We start from the raw sequence: 24,595 nt of genomic DNA, 5'->3' as shown, positions 1-24,595 counted from the left end.
AGTACCCTAGGGAAAGGGTTGAGAAGATTCAGAGGACCCTCCCAGGGGAGGGTCTGGACAGGAGGGAGGTTACTCCCATGTCCTTTGTCCAGTTTCGTGCCAGAGCAGGAGCCAATGGCTCCCAGAACTGGTTTGAACTGGACTATGCACAGGGGCATCAAATGTGCTCCTCATGCAGACTGAGTGGCACTGGCAAGCACACCCACCTCATCCCTATACACTAAACCCTGTCAGGGAGGTGGTCACACCTCCCTGTGACAGGATGCCTATTGTCCTACCTTCCTCTGCTCAGCAGCAGGAGGGCAGAATTGTGTCTCTGGTCGGCAGAAACCATTTTGTGCTTTCCGGGTCAAGGCTGGTATCATGAACACTGAGAGCCTAACGGAGGGCTCTTCCAGTGCTTGGTATCATACATCTCACACCGTTTATGGTGTGGGGGTATGATTCCAAACATGAGAGGATTTGTTGCAGCCAGTTTTGAGATGGTCATCGCGTAATTACGCGGTTCCTCTGTATATAGTATATGGCTGCTTCACTGACAACCCGGGAGAATGGGCTCTGTAGGCTGTAGCAGTGTCCTGCTCATGCAGGGGCTCCCTCTGACGTAGAACAAAGCACACTGCCTTCAGGATTTCAAAGGCCCGCTATATGGGTGACTTATGGGTTTTAAGTGAATTGACCCTAGATATAGGAAACCTATATCTTTAGTAAATGGTGCTAACACCAACTTACAAAGGCTGCAATGGCAGGCCTGTAGTTCCATTTTGAATGGTCTCTCATGGGTGGCATAATGCAAGCTTCAGCCAATGGGAGACCTCTGAAGTACCTATGCCCTGGGTACCTTAGTACCATATACCAGGAACGTATAAGTGTACCCCAGTATCCAATCTGGGATGTACCTAAACTACTGAACATACCAATTTAGGGAGAAAGGAGATAGACTAGGGTCCTGATTAGCTGGATCCCAGTCAGACTAGGTAGTAACAGCTTAGCACCAGGCAAAAAGTGGGGGTAACCTTAGAAGTAGATCCTACTTTCCTACACAGCTCTTCCTGCAATCGCCAGAAAGGAATAAGAGGGATGCAAGATGATTTTGTCCCCAGGAGAGACTTGTAACGGAAAAAGGCTGCTACTGGAGCCAGGCTTTTGGTGAATATTCTTGGAGCCAATTTAAGGCCAAAAGGCAACAACCTGACTTGATAATGGCTTCTGGCTATGGCAAATTGAAGGTACTGCCTGCAGGAGAGATGGATGGGGACTTAAAAATATGCATCTTGTAAGTCTATGTTGGTGATGTGACCCCCTGGGTTCAGGAGTAACAAGATGTCCGGTAGCGTGACAATGCAAAAGGACTGTTTTTTGAGGTATGTGTTGAGAGTCCTTAAATCCAGGATTGGACGCCATTGTCTGAAAATTTTCCACCAAAAAGAAATGTGAATAGAACACTTTCCCTCTCTGGGACTTTAGAACCGGTTCTATTGCTTCTTTTTGGAGCATTGCAAGTATATCCAATCGCAGGAGATGTAGGTGTTTTACTTCTTGTTGACCTGGTCCATTGTTATTTTTTGACATTGATGAGGGTGTGGAGAAATCTGCCCTCCCAAGGAAATCTGTAGATGAGTTGGGATAGAGATAGCTGGAGCCTGAAACTCATCATTGGTGACGTAAGGTATCTTTTCCTTGACGCCCTGCTCTCTCTCTCTGGGGCTAGATCTTGATTATGTTGGTGATTGTGGTTGCTGCTGGACATCCTGCAGTCAATATGGCTGGGAAGAGGTAGTGTAGGAAGGATACCTATACTGCTGATATTTACCTATGTAGGAAGGAAGGCCCCTTCCTCTCGCTCCCCTAAAGGGTAACATTTGGTATTGAAGCGTCCCCAACGACTTCACAGTGCCGGTGTCTTTCTTTATATCCTGCAGCGCATCGTCAATGTGCTTTCCTAACAACACTTCTCCTTCAAATGGGAGTATCTCGTTCTGTACTTCTGGCCTAAACAAAGTGGCCCGAGTCATCCTTGATGCAACACTACTGTACCTCTCAGCGATCTGAATGCTTTAGTAGCGATATGCATCGCACAATCTATCACCTCCGCAGATGCTCTCTCTCCTTCCTGGAGAATTTTATTTGCCTCCAATTTACTGTCTTTAGGAAGTTGTTCCACATATGGAGTTAGGTTGCACCACATTTGGAGATCATATCGACCCAGAATGGCAAGAACATTGGCTGAACTGACTACCAGAGTTGACATTGAAGAAAAATGCTTACCAGCATTATCCAGGCACCTGACTTCTTTATCTGGAGTTGTGGTGATGGGTGCAGAAGGGTTCTTGGACTTTCTCTACGCTGCCTGAGAAATTACAGAGTCTGGCCCGGGATGACCAACCATGAAAGCAGGAGCATCCTCCAGAGCCCCAATGTCTTTTGGTGGTGAGTCAATTGGTACAGGAGAGGGAAAAGATGGTGTGGGAATGAGGTGAATTTTGGTAGACCTGAGAGTATAGCATTCTCCCCATCAAGGAGCGACAGGATTAGAGCCTGCACTGATGTTTTTCAGTCTATCTCTGGTTTATGGTTTTAGTTTCTTTTGTAGGAATACTTGGACAGAGGCAGTGTCTCGAACATTAGACGCTATCTTTCTGTATTTTCATTTGGCTGTAAGGTTCTGCTATTTATTTGGCCTTTTGTTATTATTCATGGGTTAAATTCAGGAGCCACAGTGATTCTGGGCAATATTATTCAGGTGTTATAGCTGCAAGGGAATGAACTACTGTGGTGCTGACTTAGATTTATCATCTATCATTAGAGCATGACTTATTCTAGGGTTATTGTGAAAGATTTACTACCATTGAAACAAAAAGTAATTCCTGCAATGCTCATTAAAACGTCAATAGCACACTGTATGGAATGATGAAATTAGCTAAACCAATCCCTATGATACAATCTGCTGCTGTATGCCTGTAATCTAAGTTCAGTGAAACCATTGAGCAGGAACATGAATCACCCAAAGACAGTCTGTAGTAAAGATATTGTAAAAAAATGTCATGTCAAAAATGTTGTCTATTGAAAAATAGAATGAAATAATTTGTGCTATAAAGAAAAGTAAATATCATGTCTTTTAAGCCATAGGCATGTGTACTGGGAGCAGGTGCAAGGAGGCATCCTCCTGTTAAAGTAGAGAGGAATATTTACAGTAAGGTGGGTAAAAGGCAGGGGACTAGTAAAGTGTTTTCAAAAAAATTCATGGAAGTGTAGCGTTACGGGGTAGGTAGGGATGTTTGGGGTTTAGGAAAGGGTAGCATTAAGGGGTGCATTTGACCTTTAAGGGCTCATGAATGGTTAGCATACAAGTGTAATAAGGGGGTTTTAGAGTTCAGTGAAGAGTTGTGAAGAAATGTAGTAAAGGTTTTTTAAGGTTTAAAGAACAGTAGCAACACAGAATTAAGGAGTTTTTAGATTCAGGGAAGAAAGACATTAAGCATATAGTAGGGGTTTTTAGGGTTAAGGGGAGGGAGCATTAAAGGGTAGTTTAGGGGTTTTAACTTCACAGAAGGGTAGCGTTAAGGATAGCAAAGGGTTTTTATGGTTCAGGGAAGGATGTGTAAAGGGGTAGAATGGGGTTTTGGAATTCAGGGAGGATAGCGTTAAAGGGCATTAAGGGGTTGGTAGGGTTCAAGAATTGGTAGTATCAAAGGGTAGTTAGATTGTTTAGGGATAAGGGAGGGGTAGCATTAAGAAGTAATTTGTTGCTTTAAATGCCCAGAAAAGGAAAGTGTTAAGGGGAACTAAAAGGTCATTAGGGTAGATAAATGAAAGAATGAATGAATAAATATGCATTTATATAGCGCATGGCTACCAGAAGGCCTCCCAGCACTTGGAGCAGAGTCATCCAAAGAACAGCGAGTGGTCTTCAGGGAAACAGGAAGGGTTTAAGAAGCTTTCGAAAGGACAAGTAGTTGTCCTCAAGACGGATGTGATTAGGTAACTGGTTCCACAATTTTGCTTCATTATAGAAAAACAAGCGTCCCCCACTCCGGGACCTTTTTATCCTGGGCACAACTGCCAGGTGCTTATTTCCAGAGCGCAAGGATCTATTGGGGTGATAAGACATGAGATGAGATGACATGAGAATTGGTGGAGCCTTGGAAAACAGGGTCTCATGGACGATACACAATGCTTTAAACTGAACTCTTTCCAGAACCGGAAACCAGTGGAGGGTGACAATAAACCGTCTTGCAGATTCCCGATTGGGGGCCTGCATGAGGAGGCGTGCTGCACAGTTTTGTACTATCTGCAATTTCTTCATCGTTGAGCGCGGGGCTCCTAGGTAGAGAACGTTGGCATAATTAAGTCGCAAGAGAATCATCTTCAAAATCCTATAGCAGGTATCTGCCACCTTTCGTGCTTGCTCCTTGAAGCTCAAATTCTGATCAAGCCAAACCCCAAGACTTTTGATCTGATCTTTGGGGGGAGGCATTAAGCCCAAGCATCTAGGCCAGAGTGAGCTGGTATCCAGGGGGGAGGTTTTACCCAAGAGCATCAGCTCAGTTTTTGCCCCATTGAGTCTCAGATATGAGCTTTCTATCCAGGAGGACACCCTTTCAAGACAACCTGCCAGATTGGTTTCTGCTTTATCAGGTTGGTTTAGGGAGACAATCAGCTGAGTGTCGTCAGCATAGGTGACAATCTGAATGCCAAAGGGATTCACGATTTCAGCCAAGGGGCTCATATAAACATTAAAAAGCATGGGGCTTAGAGAAGAGCCCTGAGTAACCCCACATCTCAAAGGCATGCTTTCAGAGATAAAGTTATCCTCAAAGACTTGAAATGATCTATCATCCAAGAAGGACTCCAGCCACCTAAGTGCTGTTCCTGTCACTCCTACCTCTCTGAGTCTTGAAATTAGTAGATGATGATTGACTGTGTCGAAGGCCAGACTAAGGTCTAAGAGAACAATTGCCGCGGATCCTCCGTCATCCAGAATTTTTCTGGCTTCTTCAACTACTACCAGCAGGGCAGTCTCCATGCTCTGTTGAGGTCTAAAAGCAGTTTGAGAGGGGTGAAAGCATTCATTCTTCTCCAAGAAAGCAGAAAGGATGGAGTTTGTAGGAGAGTAGGATCTGCTTCACAGGGGTACCCCCACTCTTTGCTGGTGTTTCACTGTTTTTCGACCTTAGTCTGGCTGTGGCCCTGCTAATCAGGAGCCCAGCCTAGCTGCTGCCTCTCTAAAATGGTTTCCATGTACATTAGGTACATATCTAATTGGATTCTGAGGTGCCTTATAAGCCCCAAGTATGTGGTATACTATGTACCTAGGGCATAGGTACCTCAGAGGCCTACCAGGGACTGAAGCATGATTATGCCACCCCTGGGAAGCTTTCCAAAATGACACCACAGGTCTGCTACTGCAGCCTGGGTAAGGTGGTGCTTGCACCCCTTACAGTGGTATAGGCTACCTATATCACTACCATTGCACACACACATAAAACCTATAAGCACTCCTATGGCAGGCCTTAACAATCCTGAAGGCAGAGTGCTTGGTTTTTATGTGAGAGGGTGCCTCTGCATAAGCAGAGCCCCTCTGCAGCGTTCAGAGTTTCTACTCTGATGCTGTTTGTGGTGCAGCCTGACCATATACTCTTAAGTGCATTATAACCTCGCTGTAAATGCTAACTTTGGGATGGCTGCATGGAAACATGTCGTGTTTGGTGTCAAACGCTTTGGAATACTACCCCCCCCCCCCCCCATGCCAGTGGGTAGCATTCCACCCTTCTAGAGGGAGAGACATGTTCACACTGGTCTAACCCGGTAGGACTTTCTACAGCCTTGGCATCACAAAATGGATGCCTCTGCCACAGACACGGGTCTGGCCTCCTGCTGCTGAGCGAAACTCCGGCAGGGGAGGCGTGGACAATAGGTTTCCTGTCCCAGGGAGGTGTAACCACCTCCCCAGACAGGCAGATGTGTATTGGGGCTGGGCGGGAGCACTCTCTGGTGCTTTAAAGTCCTGCACTGGGGGCACACTTGGTGTCCCTGTGCATAGTCCAGTTCAAACCGGTTGCAGGGGCTACCTGCCCCTGCTCTGGTGCAAAACTGGACAAAGGAAATGGGTGGAACCACCCCTCTTTCCAAACGCTCCCATAGGTGGGTCCCTAGAGTATGTCCAGCCCCCAAACTTTGTATAAGTATGGGAACCCAGTCCTAGCGACTTTAGATTACCTTGGACGAAACTCTGCAATATAAATCCTGGACCTTCGACGTTCTATCCTGACTAGAAGACTGAAGAAATCTCCCTTGGAGTCAAGGAGTGACTCCCCTGCTTGGCAGGCACCAAAGAAGCAACTGTCCGGTCTGCAATTCCGAAGCTGCCGCTGGACGCCAAAGTCTCTGCATCACCAGAGGTGGATTTCCTGACTTCCCCGAGGCTACCCTGAGTCCACAGCAAAGCTGAGGCCCGTGGCTATCGTGGATGACGAGGAACCATGACCCCTGTGCACCGCGTACTATTGCTGGCACATCAACTTCCTGTTTATCCTTGAAGTTCTGCTTTGGGCTCCGAGTAGCCCCAGCCTTGAGCACTGACTGCGCCAAAGATCTCTGGTCTCCACTCCACGAGTGACCCGTGGGCCGGGTTCCAGTGCGACTGCTGAAGGCTCCTTCACAATCGCTAGCCCGTGGGCTAGTGGGTCCCCACGAAGGCAACTCCTTTTCTGCTTGGACTTCTCTGGTTGCTCCAGACGTGCCCTGACTTACCCTCGCTGGGTGAGTCCCTCAGACCTTGCTGGTCTGCACCGACATCCTTCTTCTCTTTCCACGAGACTTGCCGTTGCCAAGGCTTGTTGGGTCCATTCTGGTCACCGACACCGCAGCACTCGACAGACTTTGTGGGACAGCTTGAATCCGGCTCGTAGACTTCGTCGACGCCTCCTGGACCTCGTGGCTGAAGAGTCAAGACACCCGTCAACTCTCCTGAAGCACCCAACATCTGTGGGCATTGGTCCAACCTGTCCTTGGTCACTGGTAAGTGACCCAGACTCTGTCCCCTCTGCTTTCAGGTTCCTTCCATCCTAGATCCAGGCTTGGATCGCTTCAGACACTTCTCCTATTCACGGCAGCAGCACTTCTTCGCCAGCTTCCATTGAAATCGACGACGCGACCCGACACCAAAAGACACCTATGCACCCAGCTTCCCTGGGTGAGGTAACACGAGTACTCCGGTGCTCCCATGGGTGCTAGCCCTAGAACTTCGTAAGTCCAAAAGGGTTTGGTCCAGACTCGATTCTAAGTGTCCCTAATCTTTAAATTTCCAACCACGACATTGCCCATAGAAGCTAACGGGAACCCACGGTTGTGTTTACACACTGCACACGGCCCCCGTGGGTCCCCTGCGTCACTACCTTGGGTGGTTCCTTGGGGTCCCCGCGATTCTACAGGCTCTAGACCTTGTGTCTAGTTCAGTCGTGGTTCTTATACCACTTTATTGGTATATGGTTTTGTGCACCCCTAGGGTCCAAACGTGTATTTGTGCTATTACTGTTGATTGCTAACTTGTAAATTAAGTACTTAGAACTCCAGCCTCATAAAGAGACTAGAGGGGTGGGTTTTATCTCAAATACATATATTTTAAATATATACCTGGTGTGGTTGTCCTTTCATTTGATCATTCAAGAGATTATAGACTGGTAAAACAAGCTGCTTTACATTCCTTCAAGACTTAGCCTGAAGGCTGCTCTCCATAGCTACCACTAGGATAGCTTTCAATAAAGGTTGTCTTTAACCTATCACCATAAGGGGTTGTTTGGACTGATACAGGGTGCCCACTATAACTAGTGGACAGCATATATCAGGCCAACTTCTCACAGAGTTGACATACTTTTCAGCAATTTTTGCAATCCCTGGCAGGAGAGAGATCAGACGATAATTCGCTAATACTTCTGGGTTCAAACTCGTTTTTTTAGGAGGGCTTTGACAATGGCCCATTTCCAAAGAGAGGGAACGAGCCCAGAGGAGAGAGAAATGTTGATAAGATCCAATATGGTTGAGGACACTGTGCAAAAGGCCTGATTTAAAATACTAGGGGGGGGGGTCACATCACTTGGAGAACCCGATTTTAGTTTGTTAAGAATTTTTTTTTAGAAGTTTCAAATCCAAGGGAGGGATTTCCGCTAGGGAAGCATCTGTCGCTAGGGGATGGTTATCCAAAGGAGGGGTATTTTGGGATACTGGGGTCGGGGAGAACTCCAAATAAATAACGTGAATTTTTTTTAAAAGAATACTGCCAGATTATTACAGCACCCTAAAATATCATCAGAGGGAGAGGAGGGAGAGGGAGGATTAAGAAGAGATTTTGCAATCTGAAAGATTTCCCACGGGGAGTTTAAGGCTGAGATAATCCTTTTTTCGTAGTACAAGGATTGAGCAATTCTCATTTCTGCCTTGTATGCTATAGTGGCATCTCGGTATTTAACTTTCTTGGAGGTGGAAAAATCTTTCCTCCAGCTTCTCTCCAAGCGTTTACATTTTTCTTCATCTCCCTGAGCTTGGGAGTGTACCATGCTACCCTATTGGGACCTTTCTTGTTGGTCATCCATTTTTTGGGGGCCACCAAGTCTAACGAAGATTCAAGCCAATTATTAAATTTATCATTGGCGGTAGCTGGGTTGGCCTCGAGCACGGGTCTGGTGTTACTAAGAGTTAGCTCCCATGACTCCATTGGAAGTTCAGATCAATTGCGACTTAATTTTTTGGCTGTTCCTAGTGGGGGACTATTGCTCTGAGGGGTCCATGAAAAGCAGATCATATGATGGTTTGACCAAGGTATCGGGGTAGCTTTTCAACATCGAGTTTGTCAATGTTTGAAAAGATAGGGTGAAGTAGATGGCCTTTATCATGAGTGGGGCTGGTCACTTTCAGATTGAGTAGAAGGGCGCCCAAACTATCTGTCAATTCCTCTGCCACAGGGGCAGACATGTCATCAAAGAGAATATTAAATTCACCCAGGATAGAAAAATTTGGGAGAGAACTGACTGATTTGGCTATTATCTCAGATAGCTCACTTCTGAATTTACCAATAGCTCCTAGAGGTCGGTATAGTAAAAATCCAGAGAAGGTGCAGGTATGAGAGAGACCAAGTGAAAAAGACAGACTCTCACAGTCGGGAATCAAACCTGCAGATATGCGATAATTAATTTTATCTTTATGAATAATGGCCAAGCCGCCTCCTCTATTCAATTCCCGATCCAGCCTCTGGATCAAATATCCTGGGAGAAGCAATTGAACCACTACCGGATCAGAAAGGTTAGTAAGCCTTGTTTCGGTCAGGAATAAAGCATCCGGTTCAACTTCCTCCAGCGGTAGCTGGAGTTCAATTGCGTGCTTGGGAATCGAACGGCAATTTAATAGGCCCATTTTAAAGACAACCTGACCAGATGGAGTCTTAACAGCAGGGGCAGATAGTTCAAAGGAACAATGAGGGCAGTTTCTCCTGGTGTTAGTTGGTATTATTAAATGACCACACTTATAAGGCATGGTCTCTCCGAGGTGATCGAGCTGGTCTGCAGAATAAGAGAGCTTTTCTCTTACGGGAGAACCAGAATGCATGCAATAAATATGACTTGTAAAATTGAACATTTACTGTTTTGTGATAGGTAATAATGAACGACACAATATTATTACTTCAGCAATTTCAATTCGATTTTAATGTAGTCAACATTTTAAAAGTTACATTTGTTACATACAACTTAAAGATAGCAATGCTGCTGTTGTGCCTATGTTTAAGGACATTGATGGCAGGTGCTTATATAATTATGATGCAAGGCATTAAGGGCTGTTAATTGATTGGAGCAGCGTGAGGAGTGTGTGTTGACGTCACACTACCAGAGCGCGTTGGAGTTCACCACTGTTGCAGCAGCACAGATGTACACTTCTCCAAGCTATGAAATTTGGAGGGAGTCAAGGGAGGTCCCTGAATCTTCATCGGGATCCCAGCCTCCAATCTTGCCGGTCCCACCTGACCTTCCCCTTTAGATCGAACAAGGGGCCCCAGAGGACTGCAGAGAGGCTTGGGTTTGGACGAGAAAGTCTGGGATGGCAAGCGCAGAGAGGAGTGAAGCAGAGGAGGAGGAGCAGCAGCAAGGAGGCATCAAGGAGGTGGAAGGTTGCAGAGCAGGGAGGGGGAGTTGCAGCGGCTGTGGCTGTTGTATGCTGCTGGGTGATGTTAGACGTAGAAGAGTTACATAATATTACAGTAGTGCCCCCATTTACCCCTCTCTGTGCGTTTTTCCTGCGCCTCCTACCATGCTTTTTGGTATTCCGCCCCCCAGGACAAACTAGTACCAATCCCGCTGCCTACAATGAAGTGGTCATGACTGACAACGCTTACGTGATATGACCTACAAGAAGTTTAGTCCCAAGGCGTCTCCCGGCTCTTGGTCCCTTGTCCTAACTTAAGGTCCTTAGAGAGTGCGAAGAGGGACGATCCACAGGACAGAAGCCAGGGGGTAACTAAATAGCACGTAGGGTGTTAGAGGCGAGGCTTAGGGCCATGATACTCTACCGGTAGGCATGGAAGTGGCTGGTGTTAGGCCAACTCTGGAGGGGGCCGCACGTCATACTCCTTCTCCCGTCGCCTCACTTTAAAAATCTTTTGAAGCCCCTTGTGATGCACTGTTGCTGGCATCATCAGGCATCGTCTTGTCTTGTATTCTGCCCAGGTGCAGCTCCTTCTTACTGGTCTAGCCACTAATCAACCAATCAACGGGAAAAGACTTGCGTCGGATGCCCCAACAAAACACTTTTGAAATGCCAGGTCTTAGGCTTTGTACAAACTCTAAGAGTACGATGACCTCCAGAAGATTACTTTCTGGCCGTGTGGTTTCCTCTTCACCAAGACAAGTTAAAAAAGTAACAAGATCACACAGAAGTACTAAAATTCTTTGTCAACATCGCTACAAATCATATCCAGCTATTTCCCTTTTTTTCAAAAAGATGTCCCAGATAGCACCTGAGGTGGCAGCAGTGACCCGCAATGGGCGGACCTCTACTCTTCATCCAGGGACACCCTCCACGCTACCCTCTATTTTGATTGATGTTGACCCTCGGGAGGGGGGGGCATGGAATCTCTGTTGGAGGCAGTACTCAGATAAATCTGGGTGCCCAGAAAGATTGAGAGCCAGATGTATGACCATTTTGCATGCGCAAAATGATATGTGCATGCAAAAATGGCCATGCACAATGTATGAAAGGCACTCGCAAATGACAAAATTGTGCTGCGAGTGAATACTGACTCGCAAAAAAAGGGGGCGCTTTTTGCATCCCCAAAATAGCGAATCGCAGATTGCGACTTGCAAAATAACATGTACAGGGCAGTCGCAAACTGCGACTATATGCAAATAGGCCCATTTGCGCATGCAATTTATCACTAACCAGAAACAGGTGGTAACCAAGCTCAACCTATAAAAACAGCCCCAGGATGTATCAGAAACCTCTCCACAATGGCTGCCCTGTACGTGATAGCCAGGAGCAGGCGGATAAAGGCTGCCCAGCAGAGAAGGAGGAGACAGGAGAGAATATTCAGAGTCAGGCTAACATTGTTGGATAAGGCAGAGGAAGAGATTTATGACCAGTACAGGCTGAGTAGCATTGTCATTCTAGACCTCTTAGACAACTTGAGGCCACAACTTGAGAGCAGAACCCTGTGCAGCAATGCAGTTCTCACACATGTGCAGGTCTTGTGCTCCCTCCACCTCTTGGCCACTGGTAATTACCAGGATGTAATTGAAGTGGCTGGTGGTGTGTCTCAGAATGAGCTTTCACGTTTTTTTCTTAATTTCCTAGAAGCCATGCTATACCACATCCATCAACACATTTACATGCCCTGGGATGATCAAACAAAACTAGATTTTTACAGATTACCAAGGTTCCCAGGGTCATAGGGTGCATATATGGGACACATGTGCCCATATGTCCCCCATCCCGCATAGAATACAACTTCCGCAATAGGAAAAGCACTCATTCCCTCAACATCCAAGTTGTCTGTGACACAAAAAACATCATCACAGACCTGGTAGCAAAATTCCCTGGAAGCACCCATGATGCATACATTTTCAGACACAGTGGCATATACCAAAGGCTAGAAAGAGGTGACTTTGATGATGGCTACCTCCTAGGTAATGATATTTCCAGTCCCCAGATAAATGTTTTACTACTTGTATGTCTGTAAGCATATAACCTCATATATCTCACAAGAGGTGACGGTGCGTATGCCCTGCAGCCATGGATCCTCAGGCTGTACCTGTCTCCCAACAATATATATGAAAGGCGGTACAACAGGGCACACGGGTGCACCAGGACAGTGATTGAGTGCACTTTTGGGATCATGAAATCGCACTTCAGGTGCCTACACAAGAGCGGCGGTGCTCTGCAGTATGCACCAGAGACAGTCTGTAAAATCGTGGCAACATGTGCCATGCTGCACAACATGGCCTGCCGGGGTGGATTGCCCATGGATGTGTCTGACACAGATTTGGAGGATGAGGACCCTGGACCACCTACCCTACATCAAAGGGATGGTAGCTCTGCAGCAGAGGGGAGAATGCGCAGAGACCAGATTGCCAACAACAATTTTTAAAGGTACGTACACATTATTTAGCCACTCACCTGTACATAAGACAGAACAAATTGTCACTATCAATTGGTGATTTATTGTGCAAGCATCCACAAACAAACTAAGGACAACCTGCCCATCAGAAAATGTAGGCATAAACTATAAAGCAACTCTGTTGTGGTTACATCACCACAACATGGAAAGAATATGTGGCAAAAACATTGTGCAGTGACCCTACACAGATCATTTTTTGCCACTTCGCCCAGCCAAGCCAGATCTGCCACTTCTCAAACCAAGGTGCTGGCTGCTGCTACTGTGGCTTGACACCTCACTATCTGTACCACCCATGGCTCCTCCACCAACAATCAAATTTGTCTGCAGGGTTTCCACTGCTGCAGTGATCTTCTCCATGACACGAGCAACATTACCACTGTAGTGGCCCATCTCCACCTGGAGCCACAGGGTGCCCTTGCTGTGTTGGCTTGCTGCATGAGCAAGCCTACAAATGGACCTGCTCAGAGTATCCAATTTGTGGCCCCTGCTGCGCTCCATGTGCCTAAGCTGTGCCCTTTCCTCTGCCCTTTCTTTAGCTAGGCCTGCAACTGTGTTTGTGAGGGCAGCCCGTTTTGCTTACAGCCGGGTCTGATTTTCAGTAAGTTTGTCAGTAATCATGCGGAAGCCCTGTGCCATCGTCACATTAATTTGCCTATGTGTCTTCTGTTGCAGGCGCTGTATTTGCAACATCGCCTGATCCAGTGCTCCAGACATGAGCTGGCTGGCTGCTCCAGCAGAGGACAGACTTTGCAGCTGCCATAGGGACTGCTGGGTTGGTCGTGACATCCGCACCCTGATGGCCAGAGAGCGTCGGGATGTTGGTGTCTGCTGTGAGGCTGGTGTGACACTGGCTGTGGCCTGTGATGTTGTTGGTGCATCAGTTGCTGGGACTTCTGAGGAACTGGGGCCACTTGTTCCTCCCACATCCTGCCCTTCCTCCATCTGGTCCAGCTTGTAGCCACCCGCAGTGTCATCAGCACTGTGCTCTCCTCCCAATGGTGTGTCTATGTACCAAAAGATGAAAGAAGAAAATAAAATATGCAAGTCTATGTTTCAGTGGTGTTGCAATGTTTATCAGCTCAAGTCATTCCTTAACTACACTGTATATGTCACAGACTACATTTCCCATGATGCAACATTAGTGTTGCTTGTTGGGTAGAAATGGATATTTGGTTGTGGATAATTAGTATGAATACACAGAAAGGCTTTAGTGGGTATTCACACATAACAAACACATTTCTCACTTACCATGATTTGTTGCTGGCTGTGATGTGTCAAGGCTCCCTACGCCTACAACAGCCCCCTCTCCAGGGTACCTTCCACCATGGCTTCAGCAGCTGAAGGTCCAGATGAAGTGTATGGTCCACCTCTAGTCCCTTGTGCATCTAGCAGACGTGCTGCCACCCTCTTCTTGGCCCTGGAGCACAGATCGTATCAGCACTTCTTAATGTTATCAATGGACCTGTGTGCCACTCCAAGGGCATTTATGCACTGCTGTATACGACGCCAGATCTTTCATTTGTCTGACTCAGGCACAAGGTGAGAGGCACTCCCAAATAGCTCCTCATGGTGGTTGCAAAATTCCTCAGTTAGGATGTCCAGCTCCTTTTCAGTAAACTTCAGCTTCCTCAGCCTCTCCTTGGCACCCTTCTTGCTGGCCTTGCTGCTCATGCTGTCAGTCATGCTCACACAGAAGTGCTGCACTGTGCTGCTGCACCTGGATATGTGCTTAGGACTTTGATCAGGATTATCATTGGACATCACTTCCTGTTTTGGGGTCCTTCTGCTCAACCAGGAAGTGTTTTCCATGTTTTTTTTCAAACTCGCTATTTGCAAGTACAATTTAGGTCTGTTTCTGCCGCACTCGCAATTTGAATATGCAAAAATTGATCTTTTGCAGTGGTCGCTATTTGCATACCTTTTGCGACTCACAAATATACAGGAGCCGAAATTGCGTTGCGAATCATTACCGACTCGCAATCATGTGTTATCTTCCGTTCGTAGGTACTAATTTGAGAGTCGCAATTTGTCGCAAATTGCGAGTCACAAATTTCAGGGGTCGTACATATGGCCCTGAGTCCTGCAATCTACTACTGTTCCTCCCTCCCCTGACGCAGAAGCTCCCTTAGTATTTCAGGAACTGCTCCATAACACCCAGGATAGATTTCATAAAGACTGTCTTTCTGATGTCTCACCTGACCGGGGAGATACCCGTAAGGGGTTAAGCAAGGGTGGTGGTCTGGAGGAACCCCTGGGAGCTATTTCTAGTACAGTTGATAGGGTGGGGAGGATTTTACACTCCGTTATATCGGCTTTGAAGGGAGATCAGGGGGATGGGAGTGCCTTTTGAGTGCGCTGCTAAGGGTAAGCCCCCAACGATTAGATCTAATGAAAAGAGTCTTTTAAATGTAAGCTCTTCTCCCCAACGTCTTTCTATTACCCCCCTGTACTGTAGCTCAAGTCATTTCATTGGTTCTTCCTCAATCAATTCACAATGTATTTCTTCCAGGCACAAAGACTAAGAGTGGAAATGGTGGGGATGGTGTACCCTCCGAATACCTTTTTTGTATTGAAAAATTGTTACATTCTATTTTGTCTCTATTAGAAAAATGTGTGTCTAGTTCTGATCATGTACTGGAAATAATGCCAGTAATTATGTTTGAAGTGCAGAATGTAAATAAGTTTGTAAATAAGTCCGGATCTGTTAAGCCGATCCTGAAGGTATACTCTCCTATGGAATTATCTGTGAACCATAGCCTCCCTTTGTCTGCCCCACTAGGAGGGCAGAGAGATGCTTTGGCTCAAGCAGGCTTACCTCTCTATCTGCTGTCTCACCCAGAACCTGTGTTCGACCATGAAAAGGAAGAGTTTTTACTAAACACCTTAGGGCCTATTATGATCGCGATCCCTGCCCAATGGCCATTTACCCCCTGCCACAATCAGCATGGCGGGGGGTACCACGGCGGACGGAAAGACTGTCCGCCGCTTTTCCGCCGGCAGGCAATCGTCACGATTGCCTGCCGGGCGGAAAAGGCCCACAATATGGTGGCAGTGCCTTGCAGGCACCGCCATCAATATTAGGATGGGTGCGTGGGGCAGCCTTTCCATGGCGGAGACTCCGCCATTGAAACGCATGCGGAGAATGCCGTTGGGGGCCCGTTGTGGGCCCCCAGGGGGTGGGGGTGGATGCCTGCACTTGGGGGGTACCCATTATACCCCCTTCATTGGCATGCACAGGGTGGCAGGCACCGCGCAGCGCCTGTCACGTTGTGCATGCCAATGCACAACATGCATATTTTGCATTGCGGCGGGTGCTGCGGTCAGCACCGACCGCCGCAATGCATAAAATGCAGGATGCGACCGCCAGGTTGCCGGGCGCATCCTAATTGGCATAGCGGGACCGCCGCACCTCTGGCGGTCGGTCCCGTTTACCGGTACGGTGGCGGGCAGACAAAGTCCGCCCGCCATCGTAATGGGCCCCCTTGTTTGAAAACTTAGATTCAGGTCCCACTTTGGGAAATCCAAAATTTTAAATCTTCCCTTTATTCAAAAAAGGATAAGTAGGGGAGGGGAGGGGAAGCTGTCAATTCCTAGTACTTCCCTTGCCTCTAATCAATTTCGAATTTGAAGGGGACAAGTGGTTTGAAGGAAGGGAAGGGGAACAACCTAAACAAAAGGCCAAGAACATGAAAAGGAAACAAAAAAATCAGAAGATTCATCAAACATAAAGCTATAGATTACACTTCCCAAGGTGCTCTGAGAGGCAGTGTGCTACAGAGGGAATGCGGGAGGAGGGAGCATCCAATCCTCCCTCCGATGGGAGTGTTCTTAATGCGGTCTCCACATCGCATATGGCTTCAGTAGGGAGGGCTTAGTGTTTAGGGGTGGCATTGTATTCCCTCAATTTGCTTCCGCCCCCTCAGGAAATACAATCGGGAGGGGAAAGGAGATTGAGAGGTGAGGTTCCCTGGCCCCAGCCGGTTATTGGAGCTAGGCAGTAAGGTAAATTGGAGGGGGTGGGGTGGAGTAGAAGCAAGGGGAAAAAGGATCAAATGGGGCCCAGTCTTTTGTTAAAGAGAAACCTGGCGGGTGTTCTACCTAATTCTCTTGTACCGCAGACTGTTGCAGAGGATAAATCGTTTAGTTACAGGAACAGGGTTCCCTTATGGATCCCCCTGAGGGATGCGATAAACAAAAACAGTGAGGTGCCGAATATTCCGTCCCCCATCCTGGTCTTCACTTGTTTATTTGATAATGAATCGTCTCCGGTAAATGGAGGTTTCATTCTTAGTTTCTTCTGAGATTGAGGACTTAAAGTTGATGGGATATTTTAAATGTGAAGATTTTTTCATATGAAATTTCTCCCCAATTTAGGGTCACCTGTGGCTCCCTGATTGTTGCAAACTTGGTATGTAGAATTGTGAGCACTTCCTTAAGCATGGGTTTGATGATACACCTGTTACTGAACATGAGGAATTTCCTCCCCCGCACTCTGTAACTCAGTATTCGAATGGTCTAAGGCCCTCAAAATCTGTGGTGTTGGACGCGTTGGGTCCTGACTTTGATTCCTTACCTGGTAATCCCAAAAATATTGTGGTCCATCTAGGCCAAAGGGGATGAATAATAAACACAATGTCGGGCCTGGCAGCTTATCCCCAGGCACTTGGTATGGAAGATGACTTGGCCCAGTGAAACTGGGTGGCGGGAGCTTTGAAAACCGTTTGGCCCACAAGGGAAATTAATTAACTTTGAGGTAGCACGGGCGGGCTACTCCTGTCATGGATTACGTCTGACCTGGGCCAAAATGGGGAAAAATATAATTTTTTTAAAACTCTAAAACGTCAAATTATATGTCTGCAAGAAACCTGGACTTGCAAACTGTTTGATTGTAGTGGGTATTTTGTGTTTTCCAGTTATGCTAAGCATTCTGAAAGAGGCCAAGCTAGTGGGGAGGTGGCCATTCTGCTTAAGAGTTCAATTAATTGGAACCAGATGGTTTTTAGTCATCCATCTAATCTATGCCTGTGCTTGAAGTTAGCATGTTTGGGAGTCAATGGTTGTCCATCCTCCTTCCTTTTGGCAAACATGTATATCCTACCTGGGAGACATTGTGACCATTTGGTGAATGTATTTTTTTCATTCATTTATGATATAGCTATCAGGGAAGAGTGTCCCTATGTAATAATCATGGGAGACTTACAAGCCAAGGTCTCTAATATTGCCTCTGAAATTTATGCTAACCCTATTATAGAAGACATTTGCTCTATACCAGAGATCCTAGTCCCGGAAAATATAACAAAGGACAAAAGAGGGTTCTCCCTTTTTGAGGTCCTTAGAAGACTGGACCTGATCATATTAAATGGAAGAATGCCTACAGATGAAGCAGCTCCTTTAACTTTTATTTCCCTCACCACCCAGAGTCTTTATGACTATGTGGTTGTTTCAATATCAAATGTTTGGGGTCTGTGAAAACGTTTATGTCCTCGCGTCGGTAACAAGTGACCATACTATAGTGGCTGTGTCAATGGCTTTTAAATTACACGTATTAGACCCGGGGAATTTGGTTCAGTCCCAGAAGCTTTTAACAAATCAAATGACAGATCCTTTTGGACCTAATAAAATATGGCAGCAGCCCGCCTGAAAATTAAAGGGGTTTATGTAGACCAGTCGGGGATGTGTTCCTGACAACCCTATCCAGTTTTTCGAGGCCAAAATGAAAGATTTGTGAATTAAGTTCTAACTCTGCCAGCCCCCCGGCCTATACAGGGCATTTCGCCTTCGAAAATATTAAACCAAGAAATAAATTGATTAATACGATAACACATTTGCAGTTTTCCATGGGTCGCCAGCAGGAAATTAATCACCATAAACAGTATGAAGCAGCTGTTGAGCCGATAAACGTAGAAGTGGATCGGTTTGAGAAAGGCTGCAAGGGCCAGAACTCAAGGAAGTACTGGAGTCTGATTGCATGGGTGGATTCTAGTTCCTTAGCAAACAATAGACCAGTAGTGGAGGGGTAAAAATTACTATTCCCACTCCACTGAGTGCAATAGTAGAATACGTATTTGATAGTGGAGAGGTAAAAATTACTATTCCTACTCCAGTGAGTGCAACAGTAGGGAAAGTGCTGGACAGCGGAGGGGTAAGAATTACTATTCCCACTCCAGTGAATGCAAAAGTAGGGAAAGTGTTGGATAGTGGAGAAAAAAAATACTATTCACTATCAAACACTTTTACATTAAAACAAAATTCCTAAACAATATGTAACAAATAAGTATAAAAATATGAAATATATAAAAAGAACACATATTAAATATATGTTACATATAACAAAAACCTAGAAATATTATATAAAATAAAATTATAAATACATTCATAAAAAATAATTCTTTTAATCTAGAAAATAATTACAAACACAAAATAAAAATTCATTAAAACATAAAACGTTTTTATTTTATTTCCTACCATATAACACCACAACAATAACAAAACACTTCAATTTTTTTATGACATGTATTTACATAATTAACATAATTAATAATCAACTTAAAAATATTAATAAAAAAACTAACATTAATTAACTACACACACTTTAACACTATAATATCTACAACACACACCTAAATTAAACTATAAAATAATAAAACACAATTAAAATGTATTTTAAAATGTAAAACTATTACTATTAACAACTAATAATTAAATAATCACATTTAATTTAACACCCACCCTTTACCCCTTTAAAAGTAAAAACTACACACAAAAAAATAAACAATTATCCAATATAAATATAAAAAAATTAACATTAATTAACTATATGTTAATTAATTAAACACAAATTACTTACCACCTTTACTCCTATAAACACAACACACAACTAAAATTAATTACACAATTACCAAAATTAATACCCAATTTATTAATTAAAATTAATTAGCAATCACTTATTAATTCATCTATTAATATATTACTTCCCACCCTTTACACCTATGAACACCACAACACATCTAAAATTAATTACACAGTTACCATAATTAATTGCCAATTAATTGATTACATTTAATTAACAACCAATTAATTAATAATAATTTATGTACACATTTAATACTATAACATCTTAATTAAACAAATATCAATAAAATTAATTAATTATTGAATAAAAAATGGATCACTAAATTTAATATAATTAAATTACTTCCCACCCTATTCCCCTATAAAGCCACCTCCAGCTACGGAATTGAAAACACAAAATTCAAATAAAAATAAATTAATAACTTTAACCCCTTCTGTCGTGCTGTGCCCATGACGAGTCCAGCTCGTCATGAGGCATTCCCTGGGGAATCCCTCTGGTGCGGGCACCAGAGGAATTCCCTTTTAACCAAAATAGCCTCGGGAGCTGGGGAAAAGCTTCCCCAGCTCCAGAGGCCCCCCCCCTGCTTTCAGTGTAATGACGATCGGCGCGCACGTCGCGCCGACGTCATTACACTGAAAATGAAACTGAAATGAGCCAAGAGGCTCATTTCAGTTTCACTTTGTACGTGCTCAGGGGGCTATCTCAGCCCCTTGAGCACGTAGAAAAACGGGAGAGGTATCGTTGGAAAGGGGAGAATCTCCCCTTTCCAATGGTACCCGTCCCCAGTGGATCCCTGCTTGGGGATTGCCACAGGAGGACGATCCCCAAGCAGGGATCCACCCACTAGACACCAGGGAGGGGGGAGCGGCCCCTTGGGCAAGGGCCTTTGCTCCCCCCAAATAATTTTGGCTTCAGTTAGTCTTTTTGCCCCCCCCTGGGGGGCAGATGGGGGCGGCAGCCCCCAATCTGCCCCCCCGGGGGGGCAGAAAGCCCACTATACACTAGGGATTTCTTTTCATTTTTTTTTTAGGGTGGGGGCTGCCCGAAACGGGCACGCCAATGAATGCCCCCACCCACCCACCACCATTACAGCCTTTCTGCTCCCCTGGGGGGCAGATGGGGCATTGTCCCCCAATCTGCCCCCCCCCGGGGGGGCAAAAAGCCCACTAGACACCAGGGAATTTAAAAATATAAATAAATAGGGGTGGGGGCTGCCCAAAACGGGCAGGCCCATGCCCCCACCCCACCCCCCAATTATCACAGTCTTTCTGCCCCCCCCCGGGGGGCAGATGGGGCATTGGCCCCTAATCTGCCCCTTCGGGGGGGGGCAGAAAGCCCACTATACACCAGGGATTTCTTTTCATTTTTTTTAAGGGGGGGGGCTGCCTGAAACAGGCACGCCAATGCCCCCACCCACCCGCCACCATTACAGCCTTTCTGCCCCCCCGGGGGGCAGATGGGGCATTGGCCCCCAATCTGCCCCCCCTCGGGGGCAAAAAGCCCACTAGACACCAGGGAATTTAAAAAAATAAATAAATAGGGGTGGGGGCTGCCCAAAACGGGCAGGCCCATGCCCCCACCCCACCCCCCAATTATCACAGTCTTTCTGCCCCCCCCGGGGGGCAGATGGGGCATTGGCCCCCAATCTGCCCCTTCGGGGGGGGCAGAAAGCCCACTATACACTAGGGATTTCTTTTCATTTTTTTTTAGGGTGGGGGCTGCCCGAAACGGGCACGCCAATGAATGCCCCCACCCACCCACCACCATTACAGCCTTTCTGCTCCCCTGGGGGGCAGATGGGGCATTGTCCCCCAATCTGCCCCCCCCCCGGGGGGGCAAAAAGCCCACTAGACACCAGGGAATTAAAAAAAAAAAAAAAATAGGGGTGGGGGCTGCCCAAAACGGGCAGGCCCATGCCCCCACCCCACCCCCCAATTATCACAGTCTTTCTGCCCCCCCCGGGGGGCAGATGGGGCATTGGCCCCTAATCTGCCCCTTCGGGGGGGGGGCAGAAAGCCCACTATACACCAGGGATTTCTTTTCATTTTTTTTAAGGGGGGGGGCTGCCCGAAACAGGCACGCCAATGCCCCCACCCACCCGCCACCATTACAGCCTTTCTGCCCCCCCGGGGTGCAGATGGGGCATTGGCCCCCAATCTGCCCCCCCTCGGGGGGCAAAAAGCCCACTAGACACCAGGGAATTAAAAAAAAAAAAAAATAGGGGTGGGGGCTGCCCAAAACGGGCAGGCCCATGCCCCCACCCCACCCCCCAATTATCACAGTCTTTCTGCCCCCCCCGGGGGGCAGATGGGGCATTGGCCCCTAATCTGCCCCTTCGGGGGGGGGCAGAAAGCCCACTATACACCAGGGATTTCTTTTCATTTTTTTTAAGGGGGGGGCTGCCCGAAACAGGCACGCCAATGCCCCCACCCACCCGCCACCATTACAGCCTTTCTGCCCCCCCGGGGGGCAGATGGGGCATTGGCCCCCAATCTGCCCCCCCCTCGGGGGGCAAAAAGACCACTAGACACCAGGGAATTGGAAAAAAAATAAAAATAGGGGTGGGGGCTGCCCAAAACGGGCAGGCCCATGCCCCCACCCCACCCCCAATTATCACAGTCTTTCTGCCCCCCCTTCGGGGGGGGCAGAAAGCCCACTAAACACCAGGGATTTTTTTTGCGCAATTGTTTTTAGGGTGTGGGCTGCCCGAAACGGGCACGCCAATGCCCCCACCCTCCCCCCCCACAAAAATTGACAGTCTTTCTGCCCCCCCAGGAGGCAGATGGGAGCTGTAGCCCCCAATCTGGCCCCCCCCTGGGGGCACAGAATGCCCACTAGAAACCATGGATTTTTTTTGTTTTATTAGTGTAGGGGTAGGGGCTCCCCAAAATGGGCATGACAATACCCCACCCCACCCCCAGAGAAATTCCAGTCTTTCTGCCACCCCCGGGAGGGCAGATGGTGGCAGTGGCCCCTGATCTGCCCCCTGGGGGGGCAGAAAGCTCACTAGGCGCCAGCGAGTACGCAGGCTTTTTTTATGCATGGGGGCTGCCCAAAATGGTCATACCAATGCCCCCACCCCCACAAAAAATAGCCACAGTCTTTCTGCCCCTCTAGGGGCATATCAGGATGAAACCCCCTTCCGCGATTCCCCCCCAGGGCGGCACTGGGTTCCGAATTTTTTTTAGCAATGTGCATACCTGTGGATTTTGGGCCCTAGCGCAGTTAGCACGTAGGCAAACCTAGCAAACCTGTACATTTTTTAAATCTAGACACCGAGGGGAATCCTGGATGGGGTGACTTCACTGGCTCTCACCAGGTTCTGTTACCCAGAATCCATTGCAAACCTAAAAATGTGTCCAAAATAACACATTTTCCTCACATTTCTGTGGTGGAAAGTTCTGGGATCTGCATGGGTCCACAAAATTCCACCCACCCTGCGTTCCCCAAAGTCTTCAGAGAAAAATGGTACCTCACTTGCGTGGGTAGGCCTAGTGCCCGCGTCAGACAAGGGCCCAAAACCTATTGAGGAGACATCAAAATTACCCATCACAAAACAACCTGGTTTTGCAAAGGGGGTCCCATGAGTTTTTGGCCCCGGGCTTGGCGGCCATCTAGGGAAACCTACCAAACCCACACATTTCTGAAAACTAGACACCTGGGGGATTCCAGGGAGGTATGACTTGCGTGGATCCCCTAACGTTTCCTTACCCAGAATGCCCTGCAAACCTCAAATTTAGCTGAAAAATTCACCTTTTTCACACATTTTTGTGTGGGAAAGTTGTGGCATCACCGGGCTGACACAAATTTCCTACCACCCAGCGTTCCCCCGGGTCTCCCGATAAAAACGGTGCCTCACTCGTGTGGGAGGCCCAAGTACCCGCGACAGGCAAGGGCCCAAAACGTATTGAGGCGACATGAAAATTGCCTACCTCAAAACCACCTGGTTTTGCAAGGGGGTCACCTGGGTTTTTGGCCCGGTGCTCGGCGGCCCCCTAGGGGAACCTACCAAACCCACACATTTCTGAAAACTAGACACCCAGGGGATTCCAGGGAGGTATGGCTTGTGTAGATCCCCCAACGTTTCCTTACCCAGAATGCCCTGCAAACCTCAAATTTAGCCGAAAAAATCACCTTTTTCACACATTTTTGTGTGGGAAAGTTGTGGCATCACCGGGCTGACACAAATTTCCTACCACCCAGCGTTCCCCCGGGTCTCCCGATAAAAACAGGGCCTCACTCGTGTGGGAGGCCCAAGTACCCGCGACAGGCAAGGGCCCAAAACGTATTGAGGCGACATGAAAATTGCCTACCTCAAAACGACCTGGTTTTGCAAGGGGGGTCACCTGGGTTTTTGGCCCGGTGCTCAGCGGCCACCTAGGGGAACCTACCAAACCCACACATTTCTGAAAACTATATACCCGGGGGATTCCAGGGAGGTATGGCTTGCGTGGATCTCCCAACGTTTCCTTACCCAGAATGCCCTGCAAACCTCAAATTTAGCTGAAAAAAAATCACCTTTTTCACACATTTTTGTGTGGGAAAGTTGCGGCATCACCAGGCTGACACAAATTTCCTACCACCCAGCGTTCCCCCGGGTCTCCCGATAAAAACGGTGCCTCACTCGTTTGGGAGGCCCAAGTACCCGCGACAGGCAAGGGCCCAAAACGTATTGAGGCGACATGAAAATTGCCTACCTCAAAACGACCTGGTTTTGCAAGGGGGGGGGTCACCTGGGTTTTTGGCCCGGTGCTCGGCGGCCACCTAGAGGGACCTACCAAACCCACACATTTCTGAAAACTAGACACCCGGGGGATTCAAGGGAGGTATGGCTTGCGTGGATCCCCCAACGTTTCCTTACCCAGAATGCCCTGCAAACCTCAAATTTAGCTGAAAAAAATCACCTTTTTCACACATTTTTGTGTGGGAAAGTTGTGGCATCACCGGGCTGACACAAATTTCCTACCACCCAGCATTCCCCCGGGTCTCCTTATAAAAACGGGGCCTCACTCGTGTGGGAGGACCAAGTACCCGCGACAGGCAAGGGTCCAAAACATAGTGCGCCTCAACAGGCAAGGGTCCTA

The 24,595-nt window shown here is 47.2% G+C and overlaps 1 protein-coding gene and 1 pseudogene across 2 annotated transcripts in view; both read right to left on the bottom strand.

The window, feature by feature from the left end:
• Positions 1 to 24,595, bottom strand: part of DNAH7 (dynein axonemal heavy chain 7) — a 1,967,826-nt gene that overhangs the window by 871,326 nt on the left and 1,071,905 nt on the right. The window lies entirely within an intron of this gene.
• On the bottom strand, positions 21,618 to 21,690 carry LOC146857994 (small nucleolar RNA SNORA17; annotated as a pseudogene).

Source organism: Triturus cristatus, chromosome 3_2 (genome assembly GCF_964204655.1).
Source record: "Triturus cristatus chromosome 3_2, aTriCri1.1, whole genome shotgun sequence".
Taxonomy (NCBI): Eukaryota; Metazoa; Chordata; class Amphibia; order Caudata; family Salamandridae; genus Triturus; species Triturus cristatus.
This window is presented reverse-complemented; position numbering and strand designations above follow the sequence as displayed.